This window comes from Numida meleagris, chromosome 2 (assembly GCF_002078875.1).
Source record: "Numida meleagris isolate 19003 breed g44 Domestic line chromosome 2, NumMel1.0, whole genome shotgun sequence".
NCBI classification, from domain to species: Eukaryota; Metazoa; Chordata; class Aves; order Galliformes; family Numididae; genus Numida; species Numida meleagris.
This window is the reverse complement of record NC_034410.1, coordinates 74,898,131-74,914,995: the sequence shown is the minus strand read 5'-3', so window position 1 is coordinate 74,914,995 and position 16,865 is coordinate 74,898,131.

The following is a 16,865-nucleotide window of genomic DNA, read 5'->3' as shown; positions in this document are numbered from 1 at the left end:
CCCAAGACCTTACACTGCTAAGTACAACTTCAAAATGGATCTAAGAACTTCTTCATGCAAAAGCTAGGTATTTGGTATACAGTGCCAGTTCATATTATCTCAGCACTGAACCGTGAGCTTGGAGACTGTGAATACAGCTTCTGTTTTCAACCAGCAGGAGATACGTTTCTTGCTTTCAACACATCATACTTCAGACTTTTCAAATTTTACTCTTGGAAAATTAAGCAACAGTCACCATCTTCCTACAGCTACCTAACATCAGTTAATGCCCATGCTTTGTTTGCTATTTTAACAGTTTGGTCCATTCTTGGTGTCATTAGCAGTGTTGTTCAAAAATTTCAAGTACTTCATTCTCAGAAATGAACTACGTAGATCTGAGCAACGGCATGCAGCTGACAGAAAATTGAAACCACTTCACTAGACTTCACTCTGTACCATAATATTTATCCAGTTAATATACTCTCTTTGTTGTCAACTGATTCTGAGGCACCCACATCCACATATAAATAAACTAATATAACTCTAAGATATAGTCCAAAGCACATCATGTTTCCCCGTCGTTCGTTACAGAATTTAAAAACACTGATTACTCTCCACGATTTATGTTTACAGACATTCTATTAATGAATGATAACATGTTTATCTTTTGTTTTCACTGTAGTATTGGGTTTCCACTTTAAAATACATATTTAAGCTTCAACAACACAACCAGGAATTTCTTAACCACTGATTCAAAGATACAATATTCAGAGCAGCCAGTCTGGGTGTTCCAGAGGTGAATGTGCACCTGTTTATGAGCAGAAATGTTAAATCGGAAGCTTAATGCTTATGGAGGGATTTCACACATTTTTGTTAGTTTGCTGAACTAGACATATGTAAGCCCTGAGGTTAATAAATTTTGAAACAAAACTCCACATGACTCAGTAGACAATACTGTACCTGTTAAAACTGCATAAGCAATTTCTTCAGTATATAACTAGCCTTTCTATTTTAATATGTTTTATTACTACTGAATGAAAACCAGCAATTTCTTCTCTATTGGTTGCTCTTTTCATTTGCAACAGATTACACCTCTATCCATCTGAAGTGATGGTGCAGCTGTTAGTGATACAAATCTCCATACTTTAATGCTAAATCTGCATAGCCAAAACCATCAGAAATTCAGTCAACCCATCTCTGAGGCAGCAGTAGCAGCCACTGGTGGAACTCAGACACATTTCCCCTCATTTAACACCTCTTTAATGCACTAAACTTTTCCATACTCTTGCTTCTTCTCTCCTTTAGCATCTCTAATATTTGGTTATGTATTTTCTAGGAGTAAAGAATTTACCAACTGCTTTTACCCTAGTGATGCTAGTTCCTTCATATTTTATTGACACTCAGAAATGAAAAGCTGAAACCTTGCAAGACAAGTAAATATAGGCCAGCTCTGGTGAAATCAAAACATCAGTACACGGGGAATAGAATTAGTCCACTGAAGAGCAAAATTAACTTGTGGAAAATATTTCTTCTCACTCTGCCTCGATTTAAAGTGTATATATTCTCTCACCCTTGGCTTGCTTTTTGCTGCATCAGAGTAACGTAAGCAAGCCATTTCTTTGCTTATACTAAATTAAAAAAAAAAAAACGAATGCAGATACTTCACAAGTTTTTAATATAAGCACTCAGGCAGCCACTCACACATACGGCTCCTAATCAACCACAGGTTTTGATACTCAATCATAGCACTAATCATCAGCTTTTTTAAATCTCTGTCTCACTCCTGATTTCATAATTAGTGATGCTCACAATAACTCAATGCACATATTGTAAAGAACTGGTAATATAACTATCACAAACCTTCCCTTGATTCTTGTGTCAATTGAGGCCACCATGGCAAATAAATGCTCAGCATATGCATTATTGTTCAGTGACACAAACAGCAAGAGGCATATATCAGCAGCACCTGATTTTCATTATTGCACATACCATTACTCACTTAGTCTGTTGCACTTGCATCTAAGCCTTCAAATTTGCTAACTTGCCTTTCCCACCGTACACTCGCTGACTTTTGTTATCAGCTCAGCTTTGTTTGGTAACCCTCAACACCAGCTAATTGCTTGCTCTTTTCACCATCTGTTTCAGACAGTGAGTTAATCAGAACAGCCACCTCTAATTATTGTATAGCCTTTGCACTTAAGTATTAGTAATACAGAATCACAGAATTGAAGGGGTAGAGGGACCTATAGAGACCATTGAGTCCAACCCCCTGCAAAGCAGGCTCCCTACAGCAGGGAGGGAGGTATCAGGTAGGTGTCCAGGCGGGTCTTGAATATCTCCAGAGAAGGAGACTCCACAACCTCCCTGGGCAGCCTGTTCCAGTGCTCTGTCATCCTCACTCCGAAGAAGTTCCTTCACATATTGGTATGGAACTTCCTATGCTCCAGTTTATGGCTCTTTCCCCTTGTCCAGTCCCCACAGACCGCTGAAAAGAGGTTGGCCATGTCTCTTTGACTCCCACACTTAAGATATTTGCAAACATTAATAAGACCACCTCTGAGTCTTCTTTTCTCAAGGCTGAACAGACCCAGGTCACCCAGCCTTCCCTCACAGGAGAGAAGCTCCAGGCCCTTTATCATCTTTGTGGCCCTCCACTGTGCTATCTCCAATCTATTCTAAAGTTTACTGTTTTAATTAAAACATTATCTGTGTTCTCTAAGGAGATGGTCTTTGCTTTCCACTTGCTGCTCACTTAAATAAGAAGTTTCTAATCATCTAATAGGAATTTCTGGAACAGATTCACATCATTTGACTTACTCTGTCTTCCACTGTTTCTTGTATGTACAGTTGTAAAGGTGCATATGCTTCATAAATAAACTAGACTTTTCTCCAGTGAAACCTCCTGGACATAATTCCAAAGAATGATTAATCTAAAAATAAAAAACCACGAACTATCACAAGTAGTTTAGCACTAACATAAGAAAGACAGTTTTTACCATACAGATACAGATTAACAATGTTTCCATAGTATGAAAAAAAAAAAAAATGGAACTGATATGTCAGTTGTACATGAAAGTAATTCTGCAAATAACTGAAACTTCACATAGAAATGACTACCTACTTTTAAGGCAAGATGTGCATATATTAAGATCAAGGAAAGGAAAGAGTACAATGCCAATGAAGTCTTCTTATATTAAAAAGTTACATATCATATTTGTGAAATGCAGCAACTTCGAAGTTAGGACCAATGCTTACTTTGTTTCCATAAAAATTCACTAATTCAATATTATTGAAGTTAATAGCAAAAACAGTTTTAATCCCATATGCAGAATCCTGCTCAAACTAAAATTATTTTAGAGTTGATTCTTTCCTTTGAGACTTTTTTCCTCCCTAAGTCTGATGTACAAAATCAGGCCTGTGTTTTACCAGTGCTGTCATGAATTGCTGACAGTGCAATACAATACAATACTACATTACCATAACCTCAGAAATCATTTGATTGAGATTGCTGTACAAAGACTTTCTAATTTCAACTCTTTTTTATAGTGTAATGCTCAACCTTCCCTTATTTCCCTGCCTCCTGAAGTTGGACACTTCAGTCAGATGGGTGTTAGTGGGTTACAAGATGTCAGCTGCTAGCGTGCTTTGCTGGCAGTAATATCATGCAGTTGACTTATATGAATATGATGATTAGAATTGATTAGAATCTGCTTGGGCTCATTTAGCTGTCTTTGTTTGTTTTAAGACTGCTGTTACAACTTACTACTACAGTCTCTGTAAAATTATGGTTGTACCATACGAACATAAGGACAGTAATGTAACTGAAATAACTGGCCATAGTTAGCCATGAAGCAAGAAGATAAATTATTGGCTAAATCAAGTAAAAATTAAACTCCAGGGATATCAAGACAAGCTCAGAGCAAGCCTGGCATCTTCAGGGAGAGCAAGCCTCATTTCTGAGACCTGGCACATTCAACAATGAGCCCATGTCCTGTTGCTACCAAAGGCATCACTGTATTAGTGAACTATGGAATTAATGTATGTATGAACAAAGAAAACTACAGCAACCCTTCCATGCAATACCATCATCTAATATCTCTGAACAGATCTGATTTCTAGAGCAGCGTTCACCTTCTGCATCCATGCCAAGGCTGCACAGGCCAAACAATGTTATAAAAAACATTATATTTCAGTTTTGGAGTAAATCTCAAAAAAATAAGGTTAAAAGAATACAGCCTAGATGGGGAGCGCTATAAACAGTTTATATAGTGCATGTGAATAGCAGTAGAATGGTCTGGAGACCATAATGAGTGCCTGTGTAAGAGAAGCTTTTAAATCCAGCCCCATCAGAGCAATAATCCCTATCTTCAGTCTACCATTTTTATTCCCCAAGATTACAGCTGTGAAACCAAGCACTGGCAAAGTTTTGAACTTCCTCTGACCTAGTGAAATAAATCATCCTGCTGTTATGACTGCATGAGGAGTCACTTTTGTAATGTGACATGCAACCAAAACCGTCATAGCACTCTATGACTAAACAATTTCTAGATACTAACATCACTGAAGTGCTGATTAAATCCTGTGGTTTGAAAAGATCAAAATAATAAATAAACAGATCTTTATTCTGTCAGCATTCAGTTTATAAACCAGGAGAAGTGCTCAAGTGAGACAAATTACTTATTTACAGAAGCTCTAAAAAATGCACCAGTAGGATCCAAACTTAGAATCATAGAATGGCTTGGGTTGGAAGGGACCTCAAGGATCATCAACCTCCAACCCCCCTGCCACAGGCAGGGCCACCAACTGCCACATCTAATACTGGACCAGGCTGCCCAGGACCCCATCCAACCTGGCCTCAAACACCTCCAGGGACAGGGCATCCACAACCTCTCTGGACAGCCTGCTATTACGTTACTTGTTATTATCTAACCAACCTGGACAAAATTAAGTGATAAATTAATACAGCAACCTCATGTTTTTCAAGGACAATTAGAACTGAAGTAAAAAATAAAATCAGCATTTGTCTGGAATTTATCACTCTAGGGAAGTATTAGTCAAACTGTTTTCATATTCATAAAATATTTTCAATCTTTCCTGCCATTGTTGAAATACATCTTTTTCAAGTACAATTAGATTTAGCCATTGTTTGATCATGGAAATATTTTTAAATAAAGGGGAAAAAATAATTCCTTCTTTAGAAAATATTACAATAAATTGATTGATGAAGTTTCCTATCAGGGCTTAATAAACCACAGGACTTTTTTTTATCCTCAGATGATTAAGCATTTTCTTTCAATAAATGATGTAAGTCATATTAAGTCTCTAGAACACAAACTTTCCCAGCTTTAGGCTTGACATTCTGTTTTATTGCTATTGAGGATGATGTTCTCTGAATTATTACTTCTTCATCTTCAAATGTAATTAAAAAGCAGTCAAAGTTCCTTAAAGTAAAGATGAAATTTCCTAAAGCTTTTATTTACTCTGCTCCATTCCTCTGCCCTCTCATCAGTCCCTCACTGCAGCTGGACTCGCACAGTCCATGGAGATTCTTTAGCTTGCGTAGCATCCAAACTTGCTTTAATCTTTTCCATCTCTTCCACAAACAGCTATCTTTTGTAATATAAAATACTCCTGATTGGCTGTTTAATCAAACAGATATCACCATTTGGCTGTTATTCACGTCCCTATCATCAATCCCACATCATCAATAATTGAAACCCTGTCTTTTCGCACCACTTTCCCTTCCAGAGCCTCAAGTATATCTGTAAACCTGTCAGGCTGCCTACAATTCACCTTCTCTGCTCACCATAGTTCTTCTTTGGTTAGCATTTGGATTTGATTTTTTTCCTATCCCAACTTATCTCACAATGTGCAGTGTTGAATGTTCAGTTCTTACATCAAAACTGCATCCCCACTACTTATGGCTGTTGTCAAAATGCCAATGCATATTAAATAACAAGGTGCCTCTCCTCTACTTTTCATCATATTTCTGATAGAGCTCATGCAATGGTGAAAAGTTTGTTTTCTTAGTTACTTATCTGCACAATAAATCAATTATATGTTCTCTAAATTGCCAAGCTTTATTTAATTCATGCTGCAGTCTATTTCATACCTTGCTGAACTTTTTTCTGTCTATGATTAGAAAGAGGATTTTTCTCATTAATTTGACACAGACTGCTGAAATATTTTGCTCAACATGCCACCTAATATTACTCAGAACAAATAAATTAGTTGTAAAATCTCATGACCAGTAATGTATCAGATATTAAAAGAACAACAAGATGTTATCTTTCACTTTCAAATAAATACCAGTTCAACTTGGTTGTAAGCTTCTAAATTAGCGATGCTGCAGTGAAGATTAACCACAAATAATCAACATGCAAATAGTAACTATTTTACCTGTTTTTAATTTCACTTTCCTTCACATGTTCCCAGGAGTTTTTAAGGTTTTGAGGCTTCAGGATAGTAAAGGTGGAAGGGCAGACAAGAACAGGCATATTTTTGTGTTAGATGCACTAGCAATTATAGATTTTTTAAAAATAAGCAGTAATATAATTCTATACCTTGCAAAATTGTAGCCATTAATTTGCTCAAGAGTCTAGATATATTGGACAATAACTCAGAAGATCTGGGCTCACATATCAACTTAATCACGCTTTTACTGCGAAGACAAAGGTAATTCATCTTCAGCATTCCTCACTGTTTTTCTTGCTGTATTTCATACTTATTACTTCATATTAGTTTTGAAAGATAAAGACAAATACCAACAGGAAACTTGCACTGTAGAAAGAAACAGCTTTTAATACATAAAAACATACTTTTTATACACTCTGCCACCGATACAGAGAAGGAATATCTACTTCCTAAAATGTTGGCCTTTTTTTTCCCTGTTACTAAACCAAGCATGAACACAGTTTAATACTATTAGAAACTTAAAGGATAGAAGAATTGCAGTATCTAAGAAGGCTGAAGGAGGGCTATTTCCAGACTCTTGGCCTCACACATTTGGCTGCAACCTCATTATATAATTTTATATTCTTTTGGCACAGGATGTGCCTTTCAGCAGAGGATTAGGGTGTAGAAGCCCAGAACACACTCGTTGGAAACTGAGCAGATAGAGTAACACAGGTATGTCCAACTTGAAGCACATGGGCCACATGCAGCCCAGCACAGCTTGAAGTGTGGCCCACCCCATCATGGCAACCAGTCTGCCCTGCCGAGCAGCCTGGCCCAGTCCTGGGCACACACCCATTGCTCAGCAACAACCAAACATTGATGTGCTGTCACCACTGTTACAGCTGAAATCAAAACAAGAGGAGGGTGCAGTAGAGGACTGACTCAAGTAATGGCAAATAATTGTATGTATTTTGATACAGTCCTGTGAACAGAGAAAAATATGCAGCTGTGCTTTCTGTTTTGATTAAGGAACTTGAGAATAGGTATCAAAAATTGCTGAAAAAAATGAATTTATGTTTGTGACTCCATTTTCAGTGGAAATAAATACATTAGCTGCAAATTTTCAAATGGAATGTATGGAGCTGCAATCAGATATTCAACTAAAAAATGTGATCATGTCTCTTTACCAGGCTGTTATAAGATCTCTCTTATCAGAGAAAGATATCTCTTTCTTCAGAACTGGCCTTGTTCAAGTCATCACTTTTTGGCAGAACTCACATTTGTGAACAACCGTTATCAAGGATAAAGTACAGGAAGAGTAAAATTTCATCAAAAATCTCTGATGAACACCTTGAGAGCTCACTGAGAATGTCAACCACTGCCAGCAAACCAGCCTGATGCATTAGTCTCACAAAAACAGGACCAAGTATCTTACTAGTTTTATATACAAAAAAAAAGAGTAACAGAAACATATTTTAATAATAATATTAACAGTTAAAATAAGCTTTGTTAATTATATATATTAACTATATTATATATTTTATGAGGGCTGCTCTGAAAGTAGTGCCTCCTATTTCATTATCTCGCCTCACAGTGTCAGAGGAGGCTGTTGATGGTATGGCAGTAAAGACCAAACAGTGGAGGTGAGCACAGTGTGGCGGTGGGTGGTACATTTCAGCAGTGGTGACACTGACAGCACATCATCTCTGCTGGTGCAGATTTTGACAAGTATGGCATGCAAAATTTTGTTCGTGGCTTGCGAAAATGCATAGCTAATGGAGATGGCTCTGCTGAAAAATAGTGTTTTGTAGCTGAGAAATTGCTCTATCAAATAGTGTTATTGTACTCATTACATTTGTTGCAGTTTCCATGGAAATAAAGAGGAGGCATTACTTTTGCAGTAGCCTACATATATGCAGCCCAAGACAATTCCTCTTCACTCACACAGCACACTTCTTCCAGCAAGCTCTTTAGACACTGATTCAACATTATTATGTGTGGTTATCAACAAAGGAGCTTCTTGAGGCAGTTAAATACATAGTACACTGAAACAGGAGTCTTAAAAATCATATGGGGTCAGGTTTTTCAGTTATTAATCTTTTTTGCATATACTAAATAACTGCACATAAAGTTGTTGTAGACATTTAAATATATCGAGTACATAGTGATTCAGTAACAGATTTATCATCTTCACTCTACTGTACATCTAGGCTGCAAGCCATAACAAAGCTTTTTAGTCTGATGAATAACCAGCACATCCCAGCTTGATCTGAATTTATGACACCAGTTCACTTTATAGCAATTTTCAAGTACAATGAGAAATCATCACCAGCAGCACTCATAGAGGAAGAGAAATTTGTCAGATAGTGGAGCCTTACTCATGCCCCCTTTCCCCTCCATAACGAACAAATCTGGCTCAGCATTGAGGCATGTTGGCAGATCACATCAGCCTGGGCAGCATCATTTTGAGCACTGAATTTCTTCCCTGACTAAGCAACAAACATTCACATAGAAGCTTCTGCCAGTCTGGCACCTAGAAAGTGAATGCACTCAGCATTGTACATACATTTTTTTTAGTCTTCTTTCCATTCACCAGCTAACATTAAATGTAACCATCTGTGAAATATATTTATCACTCAGTCAGAATTTCTAGTTAGACATAATAATAGTCTAACCATAAAGCAACATACTCAGCACTCTTCAGGCAGAGATTTCTGTATACAACATCTACTATATAAATTCCAAATTTTAATTTTGCAGAGATTCTACTCTGGGAAATTTAAAAGAAAATCTGCACAAATTTAGAATAACAAAAGTGGCCTTACTGCAATGTTATCACAATTAATTTATACAAATTATTCGTCTAATGATGGAACTATGATAGACACTGATCAACACAAAGCCAAAAATATTACTGATTGTCCTTCAATTGCACCATTTCAGATCAAGCAAACAAATATTACTTTAGTCATAAAATAAACAATTTGCTAAGCATATCTTCTAAAAAAGTTTAGTATTTACAGAGATGTAATATTACAGTTCACTATAAAAGTCTCAATGCAGTGATTTTCTCAGAAAGACCTAGAGTTCAAGTGTACAGTCATAGATTCTGAATGCAAAAAGTAAAACATACGGCCAAATATATCTGAAAAACAACAAAAATTTACCTCAGAAATATATGAATTGCTCTGCATGCGTGCTCTTGGCCAGATTCTGTTTTGATTAGAATCAAGCAAAGCAAAACAAAGCTTGTCAGAAAACAATCCTGTAACTCATATTTCGAGGTATTTATGAAAACCCTAATGGGCAATACTTGGACTACATTATCTGTAAAATAAATAAATAAATAAAAATTAGAAAAGTCTCCTAATTTTAAACTGATTAATAGGTTCACATACATTTTGTACATACAATGTTCACATACATTTAAAATCTGCATCTTCAGTAAAAAGCACTGGTTCTCTTGTTTTTGTTAAATGAAATGTATTTAAGTGGAATAGGAGTTGACCTTATCTTTCCTCCTTTATCTCCCTGCTTCATTCTATATGTTGTCCTTAAATCCTAGTTTCACAGTCAATAGAGAAACACCTGATGAATAAGTCTCTGACCTGATGGGGGAAATAAAAAGCCCTGGAGCAATGTAGAGTGTGGTTGCTATGATTGTACCAGAAGTAAAGCACGCTTCAGGACAATCTGATAGCACTTTCACCAATTCCTTCAAAAAAAGAAAAGAAAGTAGTCTAGTACCTGTTAGTGTTGTTATTACACATCACGGTAATTAGCATTTCTGTCTACCACTAATGTAGTAGGGTGGGAGGAAATTCCTTTTTCCTGATGTAAAAACTGAGTAAAATCTCAAGTAAAATTGACAATAAAAAATTCTGGTTCTCCATTGTTGCAAAAGGAAGCTTCCTAATATTTCAGTTTCTACTACCACACTCCAGGACAATGAGGCATCATACAAGAGCAGATCAAATTTGTTATCAGGAGATTTCAAATGGCTCCACAATCGCTAGTAAAATAAAACACAAAAAGTCTTACCCTGACTCTGTAAGGAAATACTCTGTGGCAGTATTCTGAAAGACTCTGGATGGAATATTGATCCTATAAATCTGCAACCCCTCTGGATATCAGTGCAACTATCATGACACAACTTGACAGCCAAGTAATTTTTATCTGTCTTCCAGATGGATAGCGAAAGGAAGCAGTGCCAGGAAGGGAGATCTCCCTAAACTGCTAAGCAGTGCTATGGAAAGGATAGTTGGGAAACAGATATTTTCATTCATATTCTAAGATGAAGTTTCAGAATGTTACAAGATGTAACATTCAGAATGTTATCTCAGGCACTTGTTAAACAATTCTATATCACATGTTATGGAAAGGAAATTATAATTGTCCTAAGGAATGCCAAATGTGAAAAAAAAAACCATCATAAATTCATATGCATCATGAGAAAGCATTTACGTCTCTTTGCAAAAGACTTTTTCACAAAACAGCTTCCCAAAAAATAGACATGTCCAGGGAATCACCAGCTGTATTTCCCAAATACCACAAAAGAATTGAAGAGGGTTAGGAGGGAATACCATCCATTAATAGTTTAATCTTATAAAGTGCATAATTGCAACACTTTACCTCAATATGCCATCTTTCCCCATACACTTCACTTCCCGGTATAAAGGGAGTGAAGTGTGTTGTATAGGCAAAACGTTTCTCAAAAATACTAACTGTACTCCTCTTCACAGGAAAAGGGTTTAGGGCACATCAAGTGATCAGCACTGTGCTTCTCATTCTACAGGCACAGATCCCTTCTAATAAGTCTTCAAAATATAAATAAAAGAAAATTTTATGCTACACAAGCTATGTAATTTTGGTAGCAGATTTACAGTATACATACCTCTTTGCAACATCACATATTTATTTGCAATAACTAATATTGCAATTAGACAAGTTAAAATGAAGAAAATCCATAAAATAACAGAATTTCTTGAACAGAAAGCTTCATTTTCTGTTCATTTTATTTCTAGCTGTTAGGAATAAGTGCAGCTCAGCTCAAATTAGAGGATGCACTCCCACCTCCATTCAATAGCTGACTTCATTGAATTACTTCCCATTGTGCTTTTGCTCCTATCTTAGTAATAACCCTACCTTTGGAGCAGAATTCTTGTCCAAATAAACCTTCACCTTGCCTCTGTTGCTAATGACGTTGCAAGAGAATTTCATAGAATTGTAGAATCATTTGAATTGGAAGGGACATTTAAAGGTCATCTGGTCCAACTCCCCTGCAGTGAACAGGGACACCTACAGCTCCATCAGGGCCCCATCCAGCCTGACCTTGAGTGTCTCCAAGGATGGGGCTTTCACCACTTCTCTAGGCAACCTCTTCCAGTGCCTCACCACCCTTACTGTAAAAAACTTCTTCCTTATATCCAGTCTAAATCTCCTCTCTTTCAGTTTGAAACCATATCCCCTTGTCCTATCACAACAGACCCTGCTAAAGAGTCTGTCCCCTTCTTTCTTACAGCTCCCCTTTAGACACTGAAAGGCCACTCTCAGGTCTTCCCCAGAGCCTTCTTTTCTCCAGGCCAAACAGCTCCAGCACTTTCAGCCTGTAAATTTATTTGGCTTAGTCTTATCCTGAACAGAGAAAAAGATATTTATTTTCTTTTTCTGAGGGGAAGGAGTGGCTAAAACATTGTACAGTCTTTGCCTTCAGCTGTCCCAATGCAAGCTCCATAAAAGCCAGGTAAAGGGAACCTCAAGCGATACTAATTTTAGTAAGCATTTCCTATCAAGCATTGACCATACTATCACATATATATTTTTTTTAACTGGGATTTTAAGTTCTATTAAATGAAGTTGCATCTTCATAGACTTTCCAACTTTCTAAAAAATATTTGTCACCTCTTTGTTTACAGGAGCTCTGTGCATTTACTGGGTCCATAAAACAGCACATTTTTAAACCTGCCTCTAGAAATCCATTTTTTTCCACATGCATCGTGATAACAGACTCATCCTTGTTTTGGTTCCTTCCAACATTAGACCTAATTTGAGAAAAACTATTATAATGTAGAAGTAATATACCAAATTATACTTCTCAAAAATCTAAAGGTCACATTGTACCATTTTAATGAACTTCTAAGGCTAAAGCATACAGGAAACAATAAACAGTGGATATCAAATATTCACAGTTTAATAACTATCCTCAGATGACCACGGTCTCCTTCCAAATGTGATCACTGTATCACCATGAGTTCATTATACGTTTGGCACAGGACAGCACACTGGCACAGCTGACACTGCATTTGTTTCAATTCCTTTGCTGATACCCTGTTATTTCTCATTGATCTTACTCTGGCATTTCTATTGTAAAATTTTGAGATTGTGCAAACAGATGAGCTTTTGCCCTGTTGTATAATTAAAATGGTCTGGGCTAAGAACAGTGTTCTCCCTAACATGTTTATGCATTCTGACTCCACTTCCCGTTCTAAGCTGCTACTTTTTTATTTCACATCCTCTCTTTAAAAACAGAGGTCTCTAGTAATTCAGAGGCAAATCTGTATATTGCAGAAGCTGTAACTAAAATGAACGTTGCAAGAGTGAATCTTTTCTGCTCACAGGAAGTCCTTGGACTTCTTGAAATTTCTCTAGGCTGAATACCATCTCTGCTGAGCCTGTCTCTGTGCAGTGATCAGAACTCATCCACATCAGCACTTGACAGTGCAAATCAGCATCTCTCAAGTCTGAGCTGCTTCCTCTCTGTACCACATTCTGTTTTGGCTCCATCAGGATTTTTTTAAGGCACTTTCTCTGTCAGCAAGATGACAAAATTCAGTTTTGTGCTGAAGCATGCTCTGAGCTGCAAAGGCTGTGGGATCTGAGTGACTCAGAAATTCAGCACTCGTGAAGAGAACTTGTGCAAAAAATAAGAAGTGCAATATCTCTTTTTTCTCATTTATACGTTATATTAACTATTTCTCAGAATAAGGGTCCACTCAATCAAAAGTCACTGGTTGAAGACAGCACAAGAAGAGAAAGAGGATGCAACATGGTAGCTTCTACCAGTGATATGTTCTTCATTTCTTTTCATCTCAGTTCTGTGAGAAACAACCCATTAGCTCCTAAAACTCTCTTGGCTCAAAACATTTCCCAGAAGCTTGCTGCTGGGCATCCGTATGTCCTTTAGGTGAAAACATCCATTTGAGTGCACCTATGAGAACACAGCCTGAGGTTCTTTTAAGTTTAGTCTAGTCAGCTATGGCAGGTTACTACTTAACCTGCCTGATTGCATAGTATTGATTAAAATGATTAAAGGATCACTGCTTCATTGCTCTAGACATTTTAGACTGATATGCATAAGGCCACACTGTGCAGTAGCAAAGTTCAGGACATTGCAATATTGAATATTGCTCAGATTTACCTCTTCCCCCTGCTTTCTTCCCAATATACCTCATCACAATTAACTGTGGCTTGTTTGGTTAATTACTCATGATTATGCCATTGCTAGAAAAATTGAAACATTATAGGGGTTTTTCCAACACAGAAAGCTGTTTCTAAAATACCTCTTCTAATCAAGCAGCAATTATGTTGTTTCCTACTACCACCATGAGCATGTTGACCCATGTTCTGGCAGACACAAAGAGAAAAAATACATAGCAACAGTGACTACTCCATAGAAACAACAGCTGTAGAACAAAAGGAAAATTCACAGAAAGATTATGAATGGTTATACTTGGCCATTTCACTGCTTCGGCTTCTATCATTTCAGCAAAAAGATTTTAGGGGAAAAAAAGGGGGGGGGGGGAGGTTTGACTGAAACAATAAGCACATTATTTGTATCAAAAATGTTTAAAATAAAGAAAAGCTTAAAGTTGTAAAGCCAGACGATAATAAATTGGGAAACCAGCCAGGGGGAGGTTGAAAGAAACAAAGAGGTGCAGTGCTGATCACTGGTTCTGAATTGAGACTGCAAAACAGCAGCCAACACTTCAAGGTGGCTAATAACCCAGAGATGAACTTTAATGAATTTTTTATTAATGCCAGTGTATGGGGGAGTACATTCATATACTGCTAAGTCAGACCTCCACTTTTCAGCCAAGGTAATATAAACACACAGGAGTCATTGGCACAAAGCCAAGCTTTGCAGTACAACCCTATAGCTGTTGCGAAAGACTCTTCTAGCTTCTAGGCTCCTATGCTGATTTTGTTTCCTCCTTTCCACATCTGTTTTTGTTAGATATTTTATTCCCTCTTCCCACATCTTATACCACTAAGTTTCCAATCTCATCCCTTCTTCCTCTCCTCCCACCTGCCTCCAACTGTTTCCTGGATCTTCTTTATGTTGCCCTTTGCCTCCACCATATGCCAATAATAGTTTTACTCCCCAGTCCTTTATTTTTCTCTTTCTTAATATTCTCAGCTGCCCTCCTCTCAGCTGATACCTTTGTCCTCCTGCACAAGCCAGGGCAAACTGCAAGGATGCAGATCCCCAAGGATTATTCTCGCCATCTGTCCTGAAGTCGGTTGTCACAGAGACCTCAAGAAGTGAGAAGAAATCATTGTGGATAAAATGGCTTCAGCTGGAAAAAAATGCAGCTAATTGCTAAATTGCATTCTCAAGCAAAGCAGCTGAGAGATTTTCTGTCAAGTTTAAGATTAGCTGTGTAACCAGCATTTCAGCAAATACACAGTTCCCACTCAGGCATTCCCTGTCTTCCGTGATCAACTGAGCTCAATATGTGTATTTTCTTACAGTCTGTTGGCATCACAGGTGGTGCTTCTTCAGGAATTTCTATGTCTTCTTTTAAGAAAATGCAACTTTTCTGACATTAATAGAAGGTTTTAAAGCATAGCACTCAAGACACCATACAGCTTAAACCAGCATCTCTTTACTTCTACGTGGTGTCCATTCCAGATGCAACCATTTGCAGGAGCATTGCACTAATTTGGGCTTTACATTACTTATTGCTGCTTTTAATTTTCATTAGAAATAGTTACAGAGTAATTTTGTCTACAGGGTTTCTTATAGTCAAATTGCTTGCGTCTTCAGAATTTCCTTTCAGAGATCCTATTTATTATGCCCCTAAAGACAAGCTGAAACTCAGCTATGCTATGCAGATTTGAAAATCATATGGTATATTTTTTACAGATGCAAATGGATATCCCTTGGCTGGGCTTCTGTTTATATAATCCCAGAAAACATAAGATGCATGTTTGTGTACAGTCTTACTGTATATGTTACCTGTTTTCAAGCATATTATGACCAGGAAAATTCCGTTTTAAAAAACACTACCATATGCCTTACAGGCACTCATTCAAGAGATGGTTACATCAAGGGTTTCGCCACCTTTTTTTTTCTTTTTTAAATAGTAGCATGAGGGCATAAAGTCATTCAGGATCCTCGAAGCCTCTTCTTTTAAAGCGTTAGTTCGTTTCTTTTCACACTGCCATATCACAGTGTCACTAAGGAAAGGGGAATAGCAGGAACAAGTAATTCTGACATTTTGCTTTAAAAATGAGATTTCATAAGAACCATGCTGTATGGAAAACAGCATTACCTAGAGGTTAAGGACAACAACAATTCAAGAAATCCTCCCAAGCTTTTATCTTCAAAAACAGGCGTTTTTCCACTTCAGTATTTTTCTCCAGAAAGTTTTGTTCTTGTCTTAGAAGGAACACATGATATTTTTAATTTATTTTTAATTTTGGAGGGCGGTGATTCTATAAAACCTTAGTTAATAAATTGTATTATATTAAGGAAGCAATCTGCAGATATAACACATTCTGCCCTAATTAGCTAGCTTCACAAAAGTCTTCTACACATAATGCAAAGAAATAACAGCAGAGGCCTGAACCATGTGCTTAACTCATCTCAATAAATGTCCTCATGAGCAGAGGTACACTTGGAACATAAAGCCCAAGGTTTTATTCTTTTAGTGTCATTTTTCACTATTATTGTTCAGCTAAAACAGCAAGTACCAGAAGTCAGAACATGCAGCGTTAAAACAAAATTTTGTGCAGACAAATTCTCCTGAACAAATTAATAATGAAACTTATTAATAGCCAGGCAAGGCCTTACAGCAGCCATGTCCAACCGACAGCTCAGCCTGGCCCAACCTGTGGCCACACCCTGCGGCCTTTCAGAGGGTTGCTCCAAAACTAATGCCCCCTATTTTTATGATTTTGGTCCACAACATCAGAGGCAGTTCTTGGTGCCATGGCAGTAGAGGTTGAACCTTCCCACCGATATTCCATTCCATTTTGTTGCTGTGTGATGGATGGCAGCAGAGGGGCAGTCTGACAGAATGGTATCTAATGTGGAAGTGCTTAAGAAGCAAAGAGGTGTCTCTGAATTCTTCCATGAGGAAATAATGATACCCACAGACATTCATCAACAGTTGGTGAATGTTTGTGGTGACCAAACAGTGGAGGTGAGCACAGTGTGGTGGTGGGTGGTGTGTTTCAACACTGGCAACAGTGACAGTGAGTCACCT